Consider the following 26,011-nt stretch of genomic DNA (forward strand, 5'->3'; position numbering starts at 1 on the left):
GGTGCATATGTTGGGCAGTTTTGGCCTATGTTCATAAATGCACTCTATTCTGTCTGAAAGGAGTTTTTCAGCAATAACTGTTAGCTTTAGTCACTGCAGGCTAGCAGAAGACACTATAACCTTAAATCTCATATATGTGGTGTAGCTTCTTACCCCCTGCAAGGGGAATGTGGTTTGGTGCTGCTAGGATGTATTGTTGGACAGTTACAGGCAAAATGAAAAAAGTGATTCATTTGGCCTCAGCAGGTGTTTAAAGCACTTTTTAGGTGGTTTGGTGCATATGTGGTTCATTGTTGGGCAGTTTTGGCCCATGTTCATAAATGCACTCTATTCTGTCTGAAAGGAGTTTTTCAGCAATAACTGTTAGATTTAGTCACTGCAAGCTAGCAGAAGGTGCTACAGGCTCAAATCTCATGTATGTGGTGTACCTTCTTACCCCCTGCAAGGGGAATGTGGTTTGGTGCTGCTAGGATGTATTGTTGGACAGTTACAGGCAAAATGAAAAAAGTGATTCATTTGGCCTCAGCAGGTGTTTAAAGCACTTTTAAGGTGGTTTGGTGCATATGTGGTTCATTGTTGGGCAGTTTTGGCCTATGTTCATAAATGCACTCTATTCTGTCTGAAAGGAGTTTTTCAGCAATAACTGTTAGATTTAGTCACTGCAAGCTAACAGAAGACACTATAACCTCAAATCTCATGTATGTGGTGTAGCTTCTTACCCCCTGCAAGGGGAATGTGGTTTGGTGCTGCTAGGATGTATTGTTGGACAGTTACAGGCAAAATGAAAAAAGTGATTCATTTGGCCTCAGCAGGTGTTTAAAGCACTTTTTAGGTGTTTGGTGCATATGTTGGGCAGTTTTGGCCTCTGTTCATAAATGCACTCTATTCTGTCTGAAAGGAGTTTTTCAGCAATAACTCTTAGATTTAGTCACTGCAAGCTAGCAGAAGGTGCTACAGGCTCAAATCTCATGTATGTGGTGTACCTTCTTACCCCCTGCAAGGGGAATGTGGTTTGGTGCTGCTAGGATGTATTGTTGGACAGTTACAGGCAAAATGAAAAAAGTGATTCATTTGGCCTCAGCAGGTGTTTAAAGCACTTTTTAGGTGTTTGGTGCATATGTTGGGCAGTTTTGGCCTATGTTCATAAATGCACTCTATTCTGTCTGAAAGGAGTTTTTCAGCAATAACTGTTAGCTTTAGTCACTGCAGGCTAGCAGAAGACACTATAACCTTAAATCTCATATATGTGGTGTAGCTTCTTACCCCCTGCAAGGGGAATGTGGTTTGGTGCTGCTAAGGATGTATTGTTGGACAGTTACAGGCAAAATGAAAAAAGTGATTCATTTGGCCTCAGCAGGTGTTTAAAGCACTTTTAAGGTGGTTTGGTGCATATGTGGTTCATTGTTGGGCAGTTTTGGCCTATGTTCATAAATGCACTCTATTCTGTCTGAAAGGAGTTTTTCAGCAATAACTGTTAGATTTAGTCACTGCAAGCTAACAGAAGACACTATAACCTCAAATCTCATGTATGTGGTGTAGCTTCTTACCCCCTGCAAGGGGAATGTGGTTTGGTGCTGCTAGGATGTATTGTTGGACAGTTACAGGCAAAATGAAAAAAGTGATTCATTTGGCCTCAGCAGGTGTTTAAAGCACTTTTTAGGTGGTTTGGTGCATATGTGGTTCATTGTTGGGCAGTTTTGGCCCATGTTCATAAATGCACTCTATTCTGTCTGAAAGGAGTTTTTCAGCAATAACTGTTAGATTTAGTCACTGCAAGCTAGCAGAAGGTGCTACAGGCTCAAATCTCATGTATGTGGTGTAGCGTCTTACCCCCTGCAAGGGGAATGTGGTTTGGTGCTGCTAGGATGTATTGTTGGACAGTTACAGGCAAAATGAAAAAAGTGATTCATTTGGCCTCAGCAGGTGTTTAAAGCACTTTTTAGGTGTTTGGTGCATATGTTGGGCAGTTTTGGCCTATGTTCATAAATGCACTCTATTCTGTCTGAAAGGAGTTTTTCAGCAATAACTCTTAGATTTAGTCACTGCAAGCTAGCAGAAGGTGCTACAGGCTCAAATCTCATGTATGTGGTGTACCTTCTTACCCCCTGCAAGGGGAATGTGGTTTGGTGCTGCTAGGATGTATTGTTGGACAGTTACAGGCAAAATGAAAAAAGTGATTCATTTGGCCTCAGCAGGTGTTTAAAGCACTTTTAAGGTGGTTTGGTGCATATGTGGTTCATTGTTGGGCAATTTTGGCCTATGTTCATAAATGCACTCTATTCTGTCTGAAAGGAGTTTTTCAGCAATAACTGTTAGATTTAGTCACTGCAAGCTAACAGAAGACACTATAACCTCAAATCTCATGTATGTGGTGTAGCTTCTTACCCCCTGCAAGGGGAATGTGGTTTGGTGCTGCTAGGATGTATTGTTGGACAGTTACAGGCAAAATGAAAAAAGTGATTCATTTGGCCTCAGCAGGTGTTTAAAGCACTTTTTAGGTGGTTTGGTGCATATGTGGTTCATTGTTGGGCAGTTTTGGCCCATGTTCATAAATGCACTCTATTCTGTCTGAAAGGAGTTTTTCAGCAATAACTGTTAGATTTAGTCACTGCAAGCTAGCAGAAGGTGCTACAGGCTCAAATCTCATGTATGTGGTGTAGCGTCTTACCCCCTGCAAGGGGAATGTGGTTTGGTGCTGCTAGGATGTATTGTTGGACAGTTACAGGCAAAATGAAAAAAGTGATTCATTTGGCCTCAGCAGGTGTTTAAAGCACTTTTTAGGTGTTTGGTGCATATGTTGGGCAGTTTTGGCCTATGTTCATAAATGCACTCTATTCTGTCTGAAAGGAGTTTTTCAGCAATAACTCTTAGATTTAGTCACTGCAAGCTAGCAGAAGGTGCTACAGGCTCAAATCTCATGTATGTGGTGTACCTTCTTACCCCCTGCAAGGGGAATGTGGTTTGGTGCTGCTAGGATGTATTGTTGGACAGTTACAGGCAAAATGAAAAAAGTGATTCATTTGGCCTCAGCAGGTGTTTAAAGCACTTTTAAGGTGGTTTGGTGCATATGTGGTTCATTGTTGGGCAGTTTTGGCCTATGTTCATAAATGCACTCTATTCTGTCTGAAAGGAGTTTTTCAGCAATAACTGTTAGATTTAGTCACTGCAAGCTAACAGAAGACACTATAACCTCAAATCTCATGTATGTGGTGTAGCTTCTTACCCCCTGCAAGGGGAATGTGGTTTGGTGCTGCTAGGATGTATTGTTGGACAGTTACAGGCAAAATGAAAAAAGTGATTCATTTGGCCTCAGCAGGTGTTTAAAGCACTTTTTAGGTGGTTTGGTGCATATGTGGTTCATTGTTGGGCAGTTTTGGCCCATGTTCATAAATGCACTCTATTCTGTCTGAAAGGAGTTTTTCAGCAATAACTGTTAGATTTAGTCACTGCAAGCTAGCAGAAGGTGCTACAGGCTCAAATCTCATGTATGTGGTGTAGCTTCTTACCCCCTGCAAGGGGAATGTGGTTTGGTGCTGCTAGGATGTATTGTTGGACAGTTACAGGCAAAATGAAAAAAGTGATTCATTTGGCCTCAGCAGGTGTTTAAAGCACTTTTTAGGTGTTTGGTGCATATGTTGGGCAGTTTTGGCCTATGTTCATAAATGCACTCTATTCTGTCTGAAAGGAGTTTTTCAGCAATAACTTTTAGCTTTAGTCACTGCAGGCTAGCAGAAGACACTATAACCTTAAATCTAATATATGTGGTGTAGCTTCTTACCCCCTGCAAGGGGAATGTGGTTTGGTGCTGCTAGGATGTATTGTTGGACAGTTACAGGCAAAATGAAAAAAGTGATTCATTTGGCCTCAGCAGGTGTTTAAAGCACTTTTTAGGTGTTTGGTGCATATGTTGGGCAGTTTTGGCCTATGTTCATAAATGCACTCTATTCTGTCTGAAAGGAGTTTTTCAGCAATAACTGTTAGCTTTAGTCACTGCAGGCTAGCAGAAGACACTATAACCTTAAATCTCATATATGTGGTGTAGCTTCTTACCCCCTGCAAGGGGAATGTGGTTTGGTGCTGCTAGGATGTATTGTTGGACAGTTACAGGCAAAATGAAAAAAGTGATTCATTTGGCCTCAGCAGGTGTTTAAAGCACTTTTTAGGTGGTTTGGTGCATATGTGGTTCATTGTTGGGCAGTTTTGGCCCATGTTCATAAATGCACTCTATTCTGTCTGAAAGGAGTTTTTCAGCAATAACTGTTAGATTTAGTCACTGCAAGCTAGCAGAAGGTGCTACAGGCTCAAATCTCATGTATGTGGTGTACCTTCTTACCCCCTGCAAGGGGAATGTGGTTTGGTGCTGCTAGGATGTATTGTTGGACAGTTACAGGCAAAATGAAAAAAGTGATTCATTTGGCCTCAGCAGGTGTTTAAAGCACTTTTTAGGTGTTTGGTGCATATGTTGGGCAGTTTTGGCCTATGTTCATAAATGCACTCTATTCTGTCTGAAAGGAGTTTTTCAGCAATAACTGTTAGCTTTAGTCACTGCAGGCTAGCAGAAGACACTATAACCTTAAATCTCATATATGTGGTGTAGCTTCTTACCCCCTGCAAGGGGAATGTGGTTTGGTGCTGCTAAGGATGTATTGTTGGACAGTTACAGGCAAAATGAAAAAAGTGATTCATTTGGCCTCAGCAGGTGTTTAAAGCACTTTTAAGGTGGTTTGGTGCATATGTGGTTCATTGTTGGGCAGTTTTGGCCTATGTTCATAAATGCACTCTATTCTGTCTGAAAGGAGTTTTTCAGCAATAACTGTTAGATTTAGTCACTGCAAGCTAACAGAAGACACTATAACCTCAAATCTCATGTATGTGGTGTAGCTTCTTACCCCCTGCAAGGGGAATGTGGTTTGGTGCTGCTAGGATGTATTGTTGGACAGTTACAGGCAAAATGAAAAAAGTGATTCATTTGGCCTCAGCAGGTGTTTAAAGCACTTTTTAGGTGGTTTGGTGCATATGTGGTTCATTGTTGGGCAGTTTTGGCCCATGTTCATAAATGCACTCTATTCTGTCTGAAAGGAGTTTTTCAGCAATAACTGTTAGATTTAGTCACTGCAAGCTAGCAGAAGGTGCTACAGGCTCAAATCTCATGTATGTGGTGTAGCGTCTTACCCCCTGCAAGGGGAATGTGGTTTGGTGCTGCTAGGATGTATTGTTGGACAGTTACAGGCAAAATGAAAAAAGTGATTCATTTGGCCTCAGCAGGTGTTTAAAGCACTTTTTAGGTGTTTGGTGCATATGTTGGGCAGTTTTGGCCTATGTTCATAAATGCACTCTATTCTGTCTGAAAGGAGTTTTTCAGCAATAACTCTTAGATTTAGTCACTGCAAGCTAGCAGAAGGTGCTACAGGCTCAAATCTCATGTATGTGGTGTACCTTCTTACCCCCTGCAAGGGGAATGTGGTTTGGTGCTGCTAGGATGTATTGTTGGACAGTTACAGGCAAAATGAAAAAAGTGATTCATTTGGCCTCAGCAGGTGTTTAAAGCACTTTTAAGGTGGTTTGGTGCATATGTGGTTCATTGTTGGGCAATTTTGGCCTATGTTCATAAATGCACTCTATTCTGTCTGAAAGGAGTTTTTCAGCAATAACTGTTAGATTTAGTCACTGCAAGCTAACAGAAGACACTATAACCTCAAATCTCATGTATGTGGTGTAGCTTCTTACCCCCTGCAAGGGGAATGTGGTTTGGTGCTGCTAGGATGTATTGTTGGACAGTTACAGGCAAAATGAAAAAAGTGATTCATTTGGCCTCAGCAGGTGTTTAAAGCACTTTTTAGGTGGTTTGGTGCATATGTGGTTCATTGTTGGGCAGTTTTGGCCCATGTTCATAAATGCACTCTATTCTGTCTGAAAGGAGTTTTTCAGCAATAACTGTTTGATTTAGTCACTGCAAGCTAGCAGAAGGTGCTACAGGCTCAAATCTCATGTATGTGGTGTAGCGTCTTACCCCCTGCAAGGGGAATGTGGTTTGGTGCTGCTAGGATGTATTGTTGGACAGTTACAGGCAAAATGAAAAAAGTGATTCATTTGGCCTCAGCAGGTGTTTAAAGCACTTTTTAGGTGTTTGGTGCATATGTTGGGCAGTTTTGGCCTATGTTCATAAATGCACTCTATTCTGTCTGAAAGGAGTTTTTCAGCAATAACTCTTAGATTTAGTCACTGCAAGCTAGCAGAAGGTGCTACAGGCTCAAATCTCATGTATGTGGTGTACCTTCTTACCCCCTGCAAGGGGAATGTGGTTTGGTGCTGCTAGGATGTATTGTTGGACAGTTACAGGCAAAATGAAAAAAGTGATTCATTTGGCCTCAGCAGGTGTTTAAAGCACTTTTAAGGTGGTTTGGTGCATATGTGGTTCATTGTTGGGCAGTTTTGGCCTATGTTCATAAATGCACTCTATTCTGTCTGAAAGGAGTTTTTCAGCAATAACTGTTAGATTTAGTCACTGCAAGCTAACAGAAGACACTATAACCTCAAATCTCATGTATGTGGTGTAGCTTCTTACCCCCTGCAAGGGGAATGTGGTTTGGTGCTGCTAGGATGTATTGTTGGACAGTTACAGGCAAAATGAAAAAAGTGATTCATTTGGCCTCAGCAGGTGTTTAAAGCACTTTTTAGGTGGTTTGGTGCATATGTGGTTCATTGTTGGGCAGTTTTGGCCCATGTTCATAAATGCACTCTATTCTGTCTGAAAGGAGTTTTTCAGCAATAACTGTTAGATTTAGTCACTGCAAGCTAGCAGAAGGTGCTACAGGCTCAAATCTCATGTATGTGGTGTAGCTTCTTACCCCCTGCAAGGGGAATGTGGTTTGGTGCTGCTAGGATGTATTGTTGGACAGTTACAGGCAAAATGAAAAAAGTGATTCATTTGGCCTCAGCAGGTGTTTAAAGCACTTTTTAGGTGTTTGGTGCATATGTTGGGCAGTTTTGGCCTATGTTCATAAATGCACTCTATTCTGTCTGAAAGGAGTTTTTCAGCAATAACTTTTAGCTTTAGTCACTGCAGGCTAGCAGAAGACACTATAACCTTAAATCTAATATATGTGGTGTAGCTTCTTACCCCCTGCAAGGGGAATGTGGTTTGGTGCTGCTAGGATGTATTGTTGGACAGTTACAGGCAAAATGAAAAAAGTGATTCATTTGGCCTCAGCAGGTGTTTAAAGCACTTTTTAGGTGTTTGGTGCATATGTTGGGCAGTTTTGGCCTATGTTCATAAATGCACTCTATTCTGTCTGAAAGGAGTTTTTCAGCAATAACTGTTAGCTTTAGTCACTGCAGGCTAGCAGAAGACACTATAACCTTAAATCTCATATATGTGGTGTAGCTTCTTACCCCCTGCAAGGGGAATGTGGTTTGGTGCTGCTAGGATGTATTGTTGGACAGTTACAGGCAAAATGAAAAAAGTGATTCATTTGGCCTCAGCAGGTGTTTAAAGCACTTTTTAGGTGGTTTGGTGCATATGTGGTTCATTGTTGGGCAGTTTTGGCCCATGTTCATAAATGCACTCTATTCTGTCTGAAAGGAGTTTTTCAGCAATAACTGTTAGATTTAGTCACTGCAAGCTAGCAGAAGGTGCTACAGGCTCAAATCTCATATATGTGGTGTACCTTCTTACCCCCTGCAAGGGGAATGTGGTTTGGTGCTGCTAGGATGTATTGTTGGACAGTTACAGGCAAAATGAAAAAAGTGATTCATTTGGCCTCAGCAGGTGTTTAAAGCACTTTTAAGGTGGTTTGGTGCATATGTGGTTCATTGTTGGGCAGTTTTGGCCTATGTTCATAAATGCACTCTATTCTGTCTGAAAGGAGTTTTTCAGCAATAACTCTTAGATTTAGTCACTGCAAGCTAGCAGAAGACACTATAACCTTAAATCTCATATATGTGGTGTAGCTTCTTACCCCCTGCAAGGGGAATGTGGTTTGGTGCTGCTAGGATGTATTGTTGGACAGTTACAGGCAAAATGAAAAAAGTGATTCATTTGGCCTCAGCAGGTGTTTAAAGCACTTTTTAGGTGGTTTGGTGCATATGTGGTTCATTGTTGGGCAGTTTTGGCCCATGTTCATAAATGCACTCTATTCTGTCTGAAAGGAGTTTTTCAGCAATAACTGTTAGATTTAGTCACTGCAAGCTAGCAGAAGGTGCTACAGGCTCAAATCTCATGTATGTGGTGTACCTTCTTACCCCCTGCAAGGGGAATGTGGTTTGGTGCTGCTAGGATGTATTGTTGGACAGTTACAGGCAAAATGAAAAAAGTGATTCATTTGGCCTCAGCAGGTGTTTAAAGCACTTTTTAGGTGTTTGGTGCATATGTTGGGCAGTTTTGGCCTATGTTCATAAATGCACTCTATTCTGTCTGAAAGGAGTTTTTCAGCAATAACTGTTAGCTTTAGTCACTGCAGGCTAGCAGAAGACACTATAACCTTAAATCTCATATATGTGGTGTAGCTTCTTACCCCCTGCAAGGGGAATGTGGTTTGGTGCTGCTAAGGATGTATTGTTGGACAGTTACAGGCAAAATGAAAAAAGTGATTCATTTGGCCTCAGCAGGTGTTTAAAGCACTTTTAAGGTGGTTTGGTGCATATGTGGTTCATTGTTGGGCAGTTTTGGCCTATGTTCATAAATGCACTCTATTCTGTCTGAAAGGAGTTTTTCAGCAATAACTGTTAGATTTAGTCACTGCAAGCTAACAGAAGACACTATAACCTCAAATCTCATGTATGTGGTGTAGCTTCTTACCCCCTGCAAGGGGAATGTGGTTTGGTGCTGCTAGGATGTATTGTTGGACAGTTACAGGCAAAATGAAAAAAGTGATTCATTTGGCCTCAGCAGGTGTTTAAAGCACTTTTTAGGTGGTTTGGTGCATATGTGGTTCATTGTTGGGCAGTTTTGGCCCATGTTCATAAATGCACTCTATTCTGTCTGAAAGGAGTTTTTCAGCAATAACTGTTAGATTTAGTCACTGCAAGCTAGCAGAAGGTGCTACAGGCTCAAATCTCATGTATGTGGTGTAGCGTCTTACCCCCTGCAAGGGGAATGTGGTTTGGTGCTGCTAGGATGTATTGTTGGACAGTTACAGGCAAAATGAAAAAAGTGATTCATTTGGCCTCAGCAGGTGTTTAAAGCACTTTTTAGGTGTTTGGTGCATATGTTGGGCAGTTTTGGCCTATGTTCATAAATGCACTCTATTCTGTCTGAAAGGAGTTTTTCAGCAATAACTCTTAGATTTAGTCACTGCAAGCTAGCAGAAGGTGCTACAGGCTCAAATCTCATGTATGTGGTGTACCTTCTTACCCCCTGCAAGGGGAATGTGGTTTGGTGCTGCTAGGATGTATTGTTGGACAGTTACAGGCAAAATGAAAAAAGTGATTCATTTGGCCTCAGCAGGTGTTTAAAGCACTTTTAAGGTGGTTTGGTGCATATGTGGTTCATTGTTGGGCAATTTTGGCCTATGTTCATAAATGCACTCTATTCTGTCTGAAAGGAGTTTTTCAGCAATAACTGTTAGATTTAGTCACTGCAAGCTAACAGAAGACACTATAACCTCAAATCTCATGTATGTGGTGTAGCTTCTTACCCCCTGCAAGGGGAATGTGGTTTGGTGCTGCTAGGATGTATTGTTGGACAGTTACAGGCAAAATGAAAAAAGTGATTCATTTGGCCTCAGCAGGTGTTTAAAGCACTTTTTAGGTGGTTTGGTGCATATGTGGTTCATTGTTGGGCAGTTTTGGCCCATGTTCATAAATGCACTCTATTCTGTCTGAAAGGAGTTTTTCAGCAATAACTGTTTGATTTAGTCACTGCAAGCTAGCAGAAGGTGCTACAGGCTCAAATCTCATGTATGTGGTGTAGCGTCTTACCCCCTGCAAGGGGAATGTGGTTTGGTGCTGCTAGGATGTATTGTTGGACAGTTACAGGCAAAATGAAAAAAGTGATTCATTTGGCCTCAGCAGGTGTTTAAAGCACTTTTTAGGTGTTTGGTGCATATGTTGGGCAGTTTTGGCCTATGTTCATAAATGCACTCTATTCTGTCTGAAAGGAGTTTTTCAGCAATAACTCTTAGATTTAGTCACTGCAAGCTAGCAGAAGGTGCTACAGGCTCAAATCTCATGTATGTGGTGTACCTTCTTACCCCCTGCAAGGGGAATGTGGTTTGGTGCTGCTAGGATGTATTGTTGGACAGTTACAGGCAAAATGAAAAAAGTGATTCATTTGGCCTCAGCAGGTGTTTAAAGCACTTTTAAGGTGGTTTGGTGCATATGTGGTTCATTGTTGGGCAGTTTTGGCCTATGTTCATAAATGCACTCTATTCTGTCTGAAAGGAGTTTTTCAGCAATAACTGTTAGATTTAGTCACTGCAAGCTAACAGAAGACACTATAACCTCAAATCTCATGTATGTGGTGTAGCTTCTTACCCCCTGCAAGGGGAATGTGGTTTGGTGCTGCTAGGATGTATTGTTGGACAGTTACAGGCAAAATGAAAAAAGTGATTCATTTGGCCTCAGCAGGTGTTTAAAGCACTTTTTAGGTGGTTTGGTGCATATGTGGTTCATTGTTGGGCAGTTTTGGCCCATGTTCATAAATGCACTCTATTCTGTCTGAAAGGAGTTTTTCAGCAATAACTGTTAGATTTAGTCACTGCAAGCTAGCAGAAGGTGCTACAGGCTCAAATCTCATGTATGTGGTGTAGCTTCTTACCCCCTGCAAGGGGAATGTGGTTTGGTGCTGCTAGGATGTATTGTTGGACAGTTACAGGCAAAATGAAAAAAGTGATTCATTTGGCCTCAGCAGGTGTTTAAAGCACTTTTTAGGTGTTTGGTGCATATGTTGGGCAGTTTTGGCCTATGTTCATAAATGCACTCTATTCTGTCTGAAAGGAGTTTTTCAGCAATAACTTTTAGCTTTAGTCACTGCAGGCTAGCAGAAGACACTATAACCTTAAATCTAATATATGTGGTGTAGCTTCTTACCCCCTGCAAGGGGAATGTGGTTTGGTGCTGCTAGGATGTATTGTTGGACAGTTACAGGCAAAATGAAAAAAGTGATTCATTTGGCCTCAGCAGGTGTTTAAAGCACTTTTTAGGTGTTTGGTGCATATGTTGGGCAGTTTTGGCCTATGTTCATAAATGCACTCTATTCTGTCTGAAAGGAGTTTTTCAGCAATAACTGTTAGCTTTAGTCACTGCAGGCTAGCAGAAGACACTATAACCTTAAATCTCATATATGTGGTGTAGCTTCTTACCCCCTGCAAGGGGAATGTGGTTTGGTGCTGCTAGGATGTATTGTTGGACAGTTACAGGCAAAATGAAAAAAGTGATTCATTTGGCCTCAGCAGGTGTTTAAAGCACTTTTTAGGTGGTTTGGTGCATATGTGGTTCATTGTTGGGCAGTTTTGGCCCATGTTCATAAATGCACTCTATTCTGTCTGAAAGGAGTTTTTCAGCAATAACTGTTAGATTTAGTCACTGCAAGCTAGCAGAAGGTGCTACAGGCTCAAATCTCATATATGTGGTGTACCTTCTTACCCCCTGCAAGGGGAATGTGGTTTGGTGCTGCTAGGATGTATTGTTGGACAGTTACAGGCAAAATGAAAAAAGTGATTCATTTGGCCTCAGCAGGTGTTTAAAGCACTTTTAAGGTGGTTTGGTGCATATGTGGTTCATTGTTGGGCAGTTTTGGCCTATGTTCATAAATGCACTCTATTCTGTCTGAAAGGAGTTTTTCAGCAATAACTCTTAGATTTAGTCACTGCAAGCTAGCAGAAGGTGCTACAGGCTCAAATCTCATGTATGTGGTGTACCTTCTTACCCCCTGCAAGGGGAATGTGGTTTGGTGCTGCTAGGATGTATTGTTGGACAGTTACAGGCAAAATGAAAAAAGTGATTCATTTGGCCTCAGCAGGTGTTTAAAGCACTTTTAAGGTGGTTTGGTGCATATGTGGTTCATTGTTGGGCAGTTTTGGCCCATGTTCATAAATGCACTCTATTCTGTCTGAAAGGAGTTTTTCAGCAATAACTGTTAGATTTAGTCACTGCAAGCTAGCAGAAGGTGCTACAGGCTCAAATCTCATGTATGTGGTGTACCTTCTTACCCCCTGCAAGGGGAATGTGGTTTGGTGCTGCTAGGATGTATTGTTGGACAGTTACAGGCAAAATGAAAAAAGTGATTCATTTGGCCTCAGCAGGTGTTTAAAGCACTTTTTAGGTGTTTGGTGCATATGTTGGGCAGTTTTGGCCCATGTTCATAAATGCACTCTATTCTGTCTGAAAGGAGTTTTTCAGCAATAACTCTTAGATTTAGTCACTGCAAGCTAGCAGAAGGTGCTACAGGCTCAAATCTCATGTATGTGGTGTACCTTCTTACCCCCTGCAAGGGGAATGTGGTTTGGTGCTGCTAGGATGTATTGTTGGACAGTTACAGGCAAAATGAAAAAAGTGATTCATTTGGCCTCAGCAGGTGTTTAAAGCACTTTTTAGGTGTTTGGTGCATATGTTGGGCAGTTTTGGCCTATGTTCATAAATGCACTCTATTCTGTCTGAAAGGAGTTTTTCAGCAATAACTGTTAGCTTTAGTCACTGCAGGCTAGCAGAAGACACTATAACCTTAAATCTCATATATGTGGTGTAGCTTCTTACCCCCTGCAAGGGGAATGTGGTTTGGTGCTGCTAGGATGTATTGTTGGACAGTTACAGGCAAAATGAAAAAAGTGATTCATTTGGCCTCAGCAGGTGTTTAAAGCACTTTTAAGGTGGTTTGGTGCATATGTGGTTCATTGTTGGGCAGTTTTGGCCTATGTTCATAAATGCACTCTATTCTGTCTGAAAGGAGTTTTTCAGCAATAACTGTTAGATTTAGTCACTGCAAGCTAACAGAAGACACTATAACCTCAAATCTCATGTATGTGGTGTAGCTTCTTACCCCCTGCAAGGGGAATGTGGTTTGGTGCTGCTAGGATGTATTGTTGGACAGTTACAGGCAAAATGAAAAAAGTGATTCATTTGGCCTCAGCAGGTGTTTAAAGCACTTTTTAGGTGGTTTGGTGCATATGTGGTTCATTGTTGGGCAGTTTTGGCCCATGTTCATAAATGCACTCTATTCTGTCTGAAAGGAGTTTTTCAGCAATAACTGTTAGATTTAGTCACTGCAAGCTAGCAGAAGGTGCTACAGGCTCAAATCTCATGTATGTGGTGTAGCGTCTTACCCCCTGCAAGGGGAATGTGGTTTGGTGCTGCTAGGATGTATTGTTGGACAGTTACAGGCAAAATGAAAAAAGTGATTCATTTGGCCTCAGCAGGTGTTTAAAGCACTTTTTAGGTGTTTGGTGCATATGTTGGGCAGTTTTGGCCTATGTTCATAAATGCACTCTATTCTGTCTGAAAGGAGTTTTTCAGCAATAACTCTTAGATTTAGTCACTGCAAGCTAGCAGAAGGTGCTACAGGCTCAAATCTCATGTATGTGGTGTACCTTCTTACCCCCTGCAAGGGGAATGTGGTTTGGTGCTGCTAGGATGTATTGTTGGACAGTTACAGGCAAAATGAAAAAAGTGATTCATTTGGCCTCAGCAGGTGTTTAAAGCACTTTTAAGGTGGTTTGGTGCATATGTGGTTCATTGTTGGGCAATTTTGGCCTATGTTCATAAATGCACTCTATTCTGTCTGAAAGGAGTTTTTCAGCAATAACTGTTAGATTTAGTCACTGCAAGCTAACAGAAGACACTATAACCTCAAATCTCATGTATGTGGTGTAGCTTCTTACCCCCTGCAAGGGGAATGTGGTTTGGTGCTGCTAGGATGTATTGTTGGACAGTTACAGGCAAAATGAAAAAAGTGATTCATTTGGCCTCAGCAGGTGTTTAAAGCACTTTTTAGGTGGTTTGGTGCATATGTGGTTCATTGTTGGGCAGTTTTGGCCCATGTTCATAAATGCACTCTATTCTGTCTGAAAGGAGTTTTTCAGCAATAACTGTTAGATTTAGTCACTGCAAGCTAGCAGAAGGTGCTACAGGCTCAAATCTCATGTATGTGGTGTAGCGTCTTACCCCCTGCAAGGGGAATGTGGTTTGGTGCTGCTAGGATGTATTGTTGGACAGTTACAGGCAAAATGAAAAAAGTGATTCATTTGGCCTCAGCAGGTGTTTAAAGCACTTTTTAGGTGTTTGGTGCATATGTTGGGCAGTTTTGGCCTATGTTCATAAATGCACTCTATTCTGTCTGAAAGGAGTTTTTCAGCAATAACTCTTAGATTTAGTCACTGCAAGCTAGCAGAAGGTGCTACAGGCTCAAATCTCATGTATGTGGTGTACCTTCTTACCCCCTGCAAGGGGAATGTGGTTTGGTGCTGCTAGGATGTATTGTTGGACAGTTACAGGCAAAATGAAAAAAGTGATTCATTTGGCCTCAGCAGGTGTTTAAAGCACTTTTAAGGTGGTTTGGTGCATATGTGGTTCATTGTTGGGCAGTTTTGGCCTATGTTCATAAATGCACTCTATTCTGTCTGAAAGGAGTTTTTCAGCAATAACTGTTAGATTTAGTCACTGCAAGCTAACAGAAGACACTATAACCTCAAATCTCATGTATGTGGTGTAGCTTCTTACCCCCTGCAAGGGGAATGTGGTTTGGTGCTGCTAGGATGTATTGTTGGACAGTTACAGGCAAAATGAAAAAAGTGATTCATTTGGCCTCAGCAGGTGTTTAAAGCACTTTTTAGGTGGTTTGGTGCATATGTGGTTCATTGTTGGGCAGTTTTGGCCCATGTTCATAAATGCACTCTATTCTGTCTGAAAGGAGTTTTTCAGCAATAACTGTTAGATTTAGTCACTGCAAGCTAGCAGAAGGTGCTACAGGCTCAAATCTCATGTATGTGGTGTAGCTTCTTACCCCCTGCAAGGGGAATGTGGTTTGGTGCTGCTAGGATGTATTGTTGGACAGTTACAGGCAAAATGAAAAAAGTGATTCATTTGGCCTCAGCAGGTGTTTAAAGCACTTTTTAGGTGTTTGGTGCATATGTTGGGCAGTTTTGGCCTATGTTCATAAATGCACTCTATTCTGTCTGAAAGGAGTTTTTCAGCAATAACTTTTAGCTTTAGTCACTGCAGGCTAGCAGAAGACACTATAACCTTAAATCTAATATATGTGGTGTAGCTTCTTACCCCCTGCAAGGGGAATGTGGTTTGGTGCTGCTAGGATGTATTGTTGGACAGTTACAGGCAAAATGAAAAAAGTGATTCATTTGGCCTCAGCAGGTGTTTAAAGCACTTTTTAGGTGTTTGGTGCATATGTTGGGCAGTTTTGGCCTATGTTCATAAATGCACTCTATTCTGTCTGAAAGGAGTTTTTCAGCAATAACTGTTAGCTTTAGTCACTGCAGGCTAGCAGAAGACACTATAACCTTAAATCTCATATATGTGGTGTAGCTTCTTACCCCCTGCAAGGGGAATGTGGTTTGGTGCTGCTAGGATGTATTGTTGGACAGTTACAGGCAAAATGAAAAAAGTGATTCATTTGGCCTCAGCAGGTGTTTAAAGCACTTTTTAGGTGGTTTGGTGCATATGTGGTTCATTGTTGGGCAGTTTTGGCCCATGTTCATAAATGCACTCTATTCTGTCTGAAAGGAGTTTTTCAGCAATAACTGTTAGATTTAGTCACTGCAAGCTAGCAGAAGGTGCTACAGGCTCAAATCTCATGTATGTGGTGTACCTTCTTACCCCCTGCAAGGGGAATGTGGTTTGGTGCTGCTAGGATGTATTGTTGGACAGTTACAGGCAAAATGAAAAAAGTGATTCATTTGGCCTCAGCAGGTGTTTAAAGCACTTTTAAGGTGGTTTGGTGCATATGTGGTTCATTGTTGGGCAGTTTTGGCCTATGTTCATAAATGCACTCTATTCTGTCTGAAAGGAGTTTTTCAGCAATAACTCTTAGATTTAGTCACTGCAAGCTAGCAGAAGGTGCTACAGGCTCAAATCTCATGTATGTGGTGTACCTTCTTACCCCCTGCAAGGGGAATGTGGTTTGGTGCTGCTAGGATGTATTGTTGGACAGTTACAGGCAAAATGAAAAAAGTGATTCATTTGGCCTCAGCAGGTGTTTAAAGCACTTTTAAGGTGGTTTGGTGCATATGTGGTTCATTGTTGGGCAGTTTTGGCCCATGTTCATAAATGCACTCTATTCTGTCTGAAAGGAGTTTTTCAGCAATAACTGTTAGATTTAGTCACTGCAAGCTAGCAGAAGGTGCTACAGGCTCAAATCTCATGTATGTGGTGTACCTTCTTACCCCCTGCAAGGGGAATGTGGTTTGGTGCTGCTAGGATGTATTGTTGGACAGTTACAGGCAAAATGAAAAAAGTGATTCATTTGGCCTCAGCAGGTGTTTAAAGCACTTTTTAGGTGTTTGGTGCATATGTTGGGCAGTTTTGGCCCATGTTCATAAATGCACTCTATTCTGTCTGAAAGGAGTTTTTCAGCAATAACTCTTAGATTTAGTCACTGCAAGCTAGCAGAAGGTGCTACAGGCTCAAATCTCATGTATGTGGTGTACCTTCTTACCCCCTGCAAGGGGAATGTGGTTTGGTGCTGCTAGGATGTATTGTTGGACAGTTACAGGCAAAATGAAAAAAGTGATTCATTTGGCCTCAGCAGGTGTTTAAAGCACTTTTTAGGTGTTTGGTGCATATGTTGGGCAGTTTTGGCCTATGTTCATAAATGCACTCTATTCTGTCTGAAAGGAGTTTTTCAGCAATAACTGTTAGCTTTAGTCACTGCAGGCTAGCAGAAGACACTATAACCTTAAATCTCATATATGTGGTGTAGCTTCTTACCCCCTGCAAGGGGAATGTGGTTTGGTGCTGCTAGGATGTATTGTTGGACAGTTACAGGCAAAATGAAAAAAGTGATTCATTTGGCCTCAGCAGGTGTTTAAAGCACTTTTAAGGTGGTTTGGTGCATATGTGGTTCATTGTTGGGCAGTTTTGGCCTATGTTCATAAATGCACTCTATTCTGTCTGAAAGGAGTTTTTCAGCAATAACTGTTAGATTTAGTCACTGCAAGCTAACAGAAGACACTATAACCTCAAATCTCATGTATGTGGTGTAGCTTCTTACCCCCTGCAAGGGGAATGTGGTTTGGTGCTGCTAGGATGTATTGTTGGACAGTTACAGGCAAAATGAAAAAAGTGATTCATTTGGCCTCAGCAGGTGTTTAAAGCACTTTTTAGGTGGTTTGGTGCATATGTGGTTCATTGTTGGGCAGTTTTGGCCCATGTTCATAAATGCACTCTATTCTGTCTGAAAGGAGTTTTTCAGCAATAACTGTTAGATTTAGTCACTGCAAGCTAGCAGAAGGTGCTACAGGCTCAAATCTCATGTATGTGGTGTAGCGTCTTACCCCCTGCAAGGGGAATGTGGTTTGGTGCTGCTAGGATGTATTGTTGGACAGTTACAGGCAAAATGAAAAAAGTGATTCATTTGGCCTCAGCAGGTGTTTAAAGCACTTTTTAGGTGTTTGGTGCATATGTTGGGCAGTTTTGGCCTATGTTCATAAATGCACTCTATTCTGTCTGAAAGGAGTTTTTCAGCAATAACTCTTAGATTTAGTCACTGCAAGCTAGCAGAAGGTGCTACAGGCTCAAATCTCATGTATGTGGTGTACCTTCTTACCCCCTGCAAGGGGAATGTGGTTTGGTGCTGCTAGGATGTATTGTTGGACAGTTACAGGCAAAATGAAAAAAGTGATTCATTTGGCCTCAGCAGGTGTTTAAAGCACTTTTAAGGTGGTTTGGTGCATATGTGGTTCATTGTTGGGCAATTTTGGCCTATGTTCATAAATGCACTCTATTCTGTCTGAAAGGAGTTTTTCAGCAATAACTGTTAGATTTAGTCACTGCAAGCTAACAGAAGACACTATAACCTCAAATCTCATGTATGTGGTGTAGCTTCTTACCCCCTGCAAGGGGAATGTGGTTTGGTGCTGCTAGGATGTATTGTTGGACAGTTACAGGCAAAATGAAAAAAGTGATTCATTTGGCCTCAGCAGGTGTTTAAAGCACTTTTTAGGTGGTTTGGTGCATATGTGGTTCATTGTTGGGCAGTTTTGGCCCATGTTCATAAATGCACTCTATTCTGTCTGAAAGGAGTTTTTCAGCAATAACTGTTAGATTTAGTCACTGCAAGCTAGCAGAAGGTGCTACAGGCTCAAATCTCATGTATGTGGTGTAGCGTCTTACCCCCTGCAAGGGGAATGTGGTTTGGTGCTGCTAGGATGTATTGTTGGACAGTTACAGGCAAAATGAAAAAAGTGATTCATTTGGCCTCAGCAGGTGTTTAAAGCACTTTTTAGGTGTTTGGTGCATATGTTGGGCAGTTTTGGCCTATGTTCATAAATGCACTCTATTCTGTCTGAAAGGAGTTTTTCAGCAATAACTTTTAGCTTTAGTCACTGCAGGCTAGCAGAAGACACTATAACCTTAAATCTAATATATGTGGTGTAGCTTCTTACCCCCTGCAAGGGGAATGTGGTTTGGTGCTGCTAGGATGTATTGTTGGACAGTTACAGGCAAAATGAAAAAAGTGATTCATTTGGCCTCAGCAGGTGTTTAAAGCACTTTTTAGGTGTTTGGTGCATATGTTGGGCAGTTTTGGCCTATGTTCATAAATGCACTCTATTCTGTCTGAAAGGAGTTTTTCAGCAATAACTGTTAGCTTTAGTCACTGCAGGCTAGCAGAAGACACTATAACCTTAAATCTCATATATGTGGTGTAGCTTCTTACCCCCTGCAAGGGGAATGTGGTTTGGTGCTGCTAGGATGTATTGTTGGACAGTTACAGGCAAAATGAAAAAAGTGATTCATTTGGCCTCAGCAGGTGTTTAAAGCACTTTTTAGGTGGTTTGGTGCATATGTGGTTCATTGTTGGGCAGTTTTGGCCCATGTTCATAAATGCACTCTATTCTGTCTGAAAGGAGTTTTTCAGCAATAACTGTTAGATTTAGTCACTGCAAGCTAGCAGAAGGTGCTACAGGCTCAAATCTCATGTATGTGGTGTACCTTCTTACCCCCTGCAAGGGGAATGTGGTTTGGTGCTGCTAGGATGTATTGTTGGACAGTTACAGGCAAAATGAAAAAAGTGATTCATTTGGCCTCAGCAGGTGTTTAAAGCACTTTTAAGGTGGTTTGGTGCATATGTGGTTCATTGTTGGGCAGTTTTGGCCTATGTTCATAAATGCACTCTATTCTGTCTGAAAGGAGTTTTTCAGCAATAACTCTTAGATTTAGTCACTGCAAGCTAGCAGAAGGTGCTACAGGCTCAAATCTCATGTATGTGGTGTACCTTCTTACCCCCTGCAAGGGGAATGTGGTTTGGTGCTGCTAGGATGTATTGTTGGACAGTTACAGGCAAAATGAAAAAAGTGATTCATTTGGCCTCAGCAGGTGTTTAAAGCACTTTTAAGGTGGTTTGGTGCATATGTGGTTCATTGTTGGGCAGTTTTGGCCCATGTTCATAAATGCACTCTATTCTGTCTGAAAGGAGTTTTTCAGCAATAACTGTTAGATTTAGTCACTGCAAGCTAGCAGAAGGTGCTACAGGCTCAAATCTCATGTATGTGGTGTACCTTCTTACCCCCTGCAAGGGGAATGTGGTTTGGTGCTGCTAGGATGTATTGTTGGACAGTTACAGGCAAAATGAAAAAAGTGATTCATTTGGCCTCAGCAGGTGTTTAAAGCACTTTTTAGGTGTTTGGTGCATATGTTGGGCAGTTTTGGCCTATGTTCATAAATGCACTCTATTCTGTCTGAAAGGAGTTTTTCAGCAATAACTCTTAGATTTAGTCACTGCAAGCTAGCAGAAGGTGCTACAGGCTCAAATCTCATGTATGTGGTGTACCTTCTTACCCCCTGCAAGGGGAATGTGGTTTGGTGCTGCTAGGATGTATTGTTGGACAGTTACAGGCAAAATGAAAAAAGTGATTCATTTGGCCTCAGCAGGTGTTTAAAGCACTTTTTAGGTGTTTGGTGCATATGTTGGGCAGTTTTGGCCTATGTTCATAAATGCACTCTATTCTGTCTGAAAGGAGTTTTTCAGCAATAACTGTTAGCTTTAGTCACTGCAGGCTAGCAGAAGACACTATAACCTTAAATCTCATATATGTGGTGTAGCTTCTTACCCCCTGCAAGGGGAATGTGGTTTGGTGCTGCTAGGATGTATTGTTGGACAGTTACAGGCAAAATGAAAAAAGTGATTCATTTGGCCTCAGCAGGTGTTTAAAGCACTTTTAAGGTGGTTTGGTGCATATGTGGTTCATTGTTGGGCAGTTTTGGCCTATGTTCATAAATGCACTCTATTCTGTCTGAAAGGAGTTTTTCAGCAATAACTGTTAGATTTAGTCACTGCAAGCTAACAGAAGACACTATAACCTCAAATCTCATGTATGTGGTGTAGCTTCTTACCCCCTGCAAGGGGAATGTGGTTTGGTGCTGCTAGGATGTATTGTTGGACAGTTACAGGCAAAATGAAAAAAGTGATTCATTTGGCCTCAGCAGGTGTTTAAAGCACTTTTTAGGTGGTTTGGTGCATATGTGGTTCATTGTTGGGCAGTTTTGGCCCATGTTCATAAATGCACTCTATTCTGTCTGAAAGGAGTTTTTCAGCAATAACTGTTAGATTTAGTCACTGCAAGCTAGCAGAAGGTGCTACAGGCTCAAATCTCATGTATGTGGTGTAGCGTCTTACCCCCTGCAAGGGGAATGTGGTTTGGTGCTGCTAGGATGTATTGTTGGACAGTTACAGGCAAAATGAAAAAAGTGATTCATTTGGCCTCAGCAGGTGTTTAAAGCACTTTTTAGGTGTTTGGTGCATATGTTGGGCAGTTTTGGCCTATGTTCATAAATGCACTCTATTCTGTCTGAAAGGAGTTTTTCAGCAATAACTCTTAGATTTAGTCACTGCAAGCTAGCAGAAGGTGCTACAGGCTCAAATCTCATGTATGTGGTGTACCTTCTTACCCCCTGCAAGGGGAATGTGGTTTGGTGCTGCTAGGATGTATTGTTGGACAGTTACAGGCAAAATGAAAAAAGTGATTCATTTGGCCTCAGCAGGTGTTTAAAGCACTTTTAAGGTGGTTTGGTGCATATGTGGTTCATTGTTGGGCAATTTTGGCCTATGTTCATAAATGCACTCTATTCTGTCTGAAAGGAGTTTTTCAGCAATAACTGTTAGATTTAGTCACTGCAAGCTAACAGAAGACACTATAACCTCAAATCTCATGTATGTGGTGTAGCTTCTTACCCCCTGCAAGGGGAATGTGGTTTGGTGCTGCTAGGATGTATTGTTGGACAGTTACAGGCAAAATGAAAAAAGTGATTCATTTGGCCTCAGCAGGTGTTTAAAGCACTTTTTAGGTGGTTTGGTGCATATGTGGTTCATTGTTGGGCAGTTTTGGCCCATGTTCATAAATGCACTCTATTCTGTCTGAAAGGAGTTTTTCAGCAATAACTGTTAGATTTAGTCACTGCAAGCTAGCAGAAGGTGCTACAGGCTCAAATCTCATGTATGTGGTGTAGCGTCTTACCCCCTGCAAGGGGAATGTGGTTTGGTGCTGCTAGGATGTATTGTTGGACAGTTACAGGCAAAATGAAAAAAGTGATTCATTTGGCCTCAGCAGGTGTTTAAAGCACTTTTTAGGTGTTTGGTGCATATGTTGGGCAGTTTTGGCCTATGTTCATAAATGCACTCTATTCTGTCTGAAAGGAGTTTTTCAGCAATAACTCTTAGATTTAGTCACTGCAAGCTAGCAGAAGGTGCTACAGGCTCAAATCTCATGTATGTGGTGTACCTTCTTACCCCCTGCAAGGGGAATGTGGTTTGGTGCTGCTAGGATGTATTGTTGGACAGTTACAGGCAAAATGAAAAAAGTGATTCATTTGGCCTCAGCAGGTGTTTAAAGCACTTTTAAGGTGGTTTGGTGCATATGTGGTTCATTGTTGGGCAGTTTTGGCCTATGTTCATAAATGCACTCTATTCTGTCTGAAAGGAGTTTTTCAGCAATAACTGTTAGATTTAGTCACTGCAAGCTAACAGAAGACACTATAACCTCAAATCTCATGTATGTGGTGTAGCTTCTTACCCCCTGAAAGGGGAATGTGGTTTGGTGCTGCTAGGATGTATTGTTGGACAGTTACAGGCAAAATGAAAAAAGTGATTCATTTGGCCTCAGCAGGTGTTTAAAGCACTTTTTAGGTGTTTGGTGCATATGTTGGGCAGTTTTGGCCTATGTTCATAAATGCACTCTATTCTGTCTGAAAGGAGTTTTTCAGCAATAACTCTTAGATTTAGTCACTGCAAGCTAGCAGAAGGTGCTACAGGCTCAAATCTCATGTATGTGGTGTACCTTCTTACCCCCTGCAAGGGGAATGTGGTTTGGTGCTGCTAGGATGTATTGTTGGACAGTTACAGGCAAAATGAAAAAAGTGATTCATTTGGCCTCAGCAGGTGTTTAAAGCACTTTTTAGGTGTTTGGTGCATATGTTGGGCAGTTTTGGCCTATGTTCATAAATGCACTCTATTCTGTCTGAAAGGAGTTTTTCAGCAATAACTGTTAGCTTTAGTCACTGCAGGCTAGCAGAAGACACTATAACCTTAAATCTCATATATGTGGTGTAGCTTCTTACCCCCTGCAAGGGGAATGTGGTTTGGTGCTGCTAGGATGTATTGTTGGACAGTTACAGGCAAAATGAAAAAAGTGATTCATTTGGCCTCAGCAGGTGTTTAAAGCACTTTTTAGGTGGTTTGGTGCATATGTGGTTCATTGTTGGGCAGTTTTGGCCCATGTTCATAAATGCACTCTATTCTGTCTGAAAGGAGTTTTTCAGCAATAACTGTTAGATTTAGTCACTGCAAGCTAGCAGAAGGTGCTACAGGCTCAAATCTCATGTATGTGGTGTAGCGTCTTACCCCCTGCAAGGGGAATGTGGTTTGGTGCTGCTAGGATGTATTGTTGGACAGTTACAGGCAAAATGAAAAAAGTGATTCATTTGGCCTCAGCAGGTGTTTAAAGCACTTTTTAGGTGGTTTGGTGCATATGTGGTTCATTGTTGGGCAGTTTTGGCCCATGTTCATAAATGCACTCTATTCTGTCTGAAAGGAGTTTTTCAGCAATAACTGTTAGATTTAGTCACTGCAAGCTAGCAGAAGGTGCTACAGGCTCAAATCTCATGTATGTGGTGTACCTTCTTACCCCCTGCAAGGGGAATGTGGTTTGGTGCTGCTAGGATGTATTGTTGGACAGTTACAGGCAAAATGAAAAAAGTGATTCATTTGGCCTCAGCAGGTGTTTAAAGCACTTTTAAGGTGGTTTGGTGCATATGTGGTTCATTGTTGGGCAGTTTTGGCCTATGTTCATAAATGCACTCTATTCTGTCTGAAAGGAGTTTTTCAGCAATAACTCTTAGATTTAGTCACTGCAAGCTAGCAGAAGGTGCTACAGGCTCAAATCTCATGTATGTGGTGTACCTTCTTACCCCCTGCAAGGGGAATGTGGTTTGGTGCTGCTAGGATGTATTGTTGGACAGTTACAGGCAAAATGAAAAAAGTGATTCATTTGGCCTCAGCAGGTGTTTAAAGCACTTTTAAGGTGGTTTGGTGCATATGTGGTTCATTGTTGGGCAGTTTTGGCCCATGTTCATAAATGCACTCTATTCTGTCTGAAAGGAGTTTTTCAGCAATAACTGTTAGATTTAGTCACTGCAAGCTAGCAGAAGGTGCTACAGGCTCAAATCTCATGTATGTGGTGTACCTTCTTACCCCCTGCAAGGGGAATGTGGTTTGGTGCTGCTAGGATGTATTGTTGGACAGTTACAGGCAAAATGAAAAAAGTGATTCATTTGGCCTCAGCAGGTGTTTAAAGCACTTTTTAGGTGTTTGGTGCATATGTTGGGCAGTTTTGGCCCATGTTCATAAATGCACTCTATTCTGTCTGAAAGGAGTTTTTCAGCAATAACTCTTAGATTTAGTCACTGCAAGCTAGCAGAAGGTGCTACAGGCTCAAATCTCATGTATGTGGTGTACCTTCTTACCCCCTGCAAGGGGAATGTGGTTTGGTGCTGCTAGGATGTATTGTTGGACAGTTACAGGCAAAATGAAAAAAGTGATTCATTTGGCCTCAGCAGGTGTTTAAAGCACTTTTTAGGTGTTTGGTGCATATGTTGGGCAGTTTTGGCCTATGTTCATAAATGCACTCTATTCTGTCTGAAAGGAGTTTTTCAGCAATAACTGTTAGCTTTAGTCACTGCAGGCTAGCAGAAGACACTATAACCTTAAATCTCATATATGTGGTGTAGCTTCTTACCCCCTGCAAGGGGAATGTGGTTTGGTGCTGCTAGGATGTATTGTTGGACAGTTACAGGCAAAATGAAAAAAGTGATTCATTTGGCCTCAGCAGGTGTTTAAAGCACTTTTAAGGTGGTTTGGTGCATATGTGGTTCATTGTTGGGCAGTTTTGGCCTATGTTCATAAATGCACTCTATTCTGTCTGAAAGGAGTTTTTCAGCAATAACTGTTAGATTTAGTCACTGCAAGCTAACAGAAGACACTATAACCTCAAATCTCATGTATGTGGTGTAGCTTCTTACCCCCTGCAAGGGGAATGTGGTTTGGTGCTGCTAGGATGTATTGTTGGACAGTTACAGGCAAAATGAAAAAAGTGATTCATTTGGCCTCAGCAGGTGTTTAAAGCACTTTTTAGGTGGTTTGGTGCATATGTGGTTCATTGTTGGGCAGTTTTGGCCCATGTTCATAAATGCACTCTATTCTGTCTGAAAGGAGTTTTTCAGCAATAACTGTTAGATTTAGTCACTGCAAGCTAGCAGAAGGTGCTACAGGCTCAAATCTCATGTATGTGGTGTAGCGTCTTACCCCCTGCAAGGGGAATGTGGTTTGGTGCTGCTAGGATGTATTGTTGGACAGTTACAGGCAAAATGAAAAAAGTGATTCATTTGGCCTCAGCAGGTGTTTAAAGCACTTTTTAGGTGTTTGGTGCATATGTTGGGCAGTTTTGGCCTATGTTCATAAATGCACTCTATTCTGTCTGAAAGGAGTTTTTCAGCAATAACTCTTAGATTTAGTCACTGCAAGCTAGCAGAAGGTGCTACAGGCTCAAATCTCATGTATGTGGTGTACCTTCTTACCCCCTGCAAGGGGAATGTGGTTTGGTGCTGCTAGGATGTATTGTTGGACAGTTACAGGCAAAATGAAAAAAGTGATTCATTTGGCCTCAGCAGGTGTTTAAAGCACTTTTAAGGTGGTTTGGTGCATATGTGGTTCATTGTTGGGCAATTTTGGCCTATGTTCATAAATGCACTCTATTCTGTCTGAAAGGAGTTTTTCAGCAATAACTGTTAGATTTAGTCACTGCAAGCTAACAGAAGACACTATAACCTCAAATCTCATGTATGTGGTGTAGCTTCTTACCCCCTGCAAGGGGAATGTGGTTTGGTGCTGCTAGGATGTATTGTTGGACAGTTACAGGCAAAATGAAAAAAGTGATTCATTTGGCCTCAGCAGGTGTTTAAAGCACTTTTTAGGTGGTTTGGTGCATATGTGGTTCATTGTTGGGCAGTTTTGGCCCATGTTCATAAATGCACTCTATTCTGTCTGAAAGGAGTTTTTCAGCAATAACTGTTAGATTTAGTCACTGCAAGCTAGCAGAAGGTGCTACAGGCTCAAATCTCATGTATGTGGTGTAGCGTCTTACCCCCTGCAAGGGGAATGTGGTTTGGTGCTGCTAGGATGTATTGTTGGACAGTTACAGGCAAAATGAAAAAAGTGATTCATTTGGCCTCAGCAGGTGTTTAAAGCACTTTTTAGGTGTTTGGTGCATATGTTGGGCAGTTTTGGCCTATGTTCATAAATGCACTCTATTCTGTCTGAAAGGAGTTTTTCAGCAATAACTTTTAGCTTTAGTCACTG

Source organism: Dunckerocampus dactyliophorus, chromosome 8, assembly GCF_027744805.1.
Source record: "Dunckerocampus dactyliophorus isolate RoL2022-P2 chromosome 8, RoL_Ddac_1.1, whole genome shotgun sequence".
Classification (NCBI taxonomy): Eukaryota; Metazoa; Chordata; class Actinopteri; order Syngnathiformes; family Syngnathidae; genus Dunckerocampus; species Dunckerocampus dactyliophorus.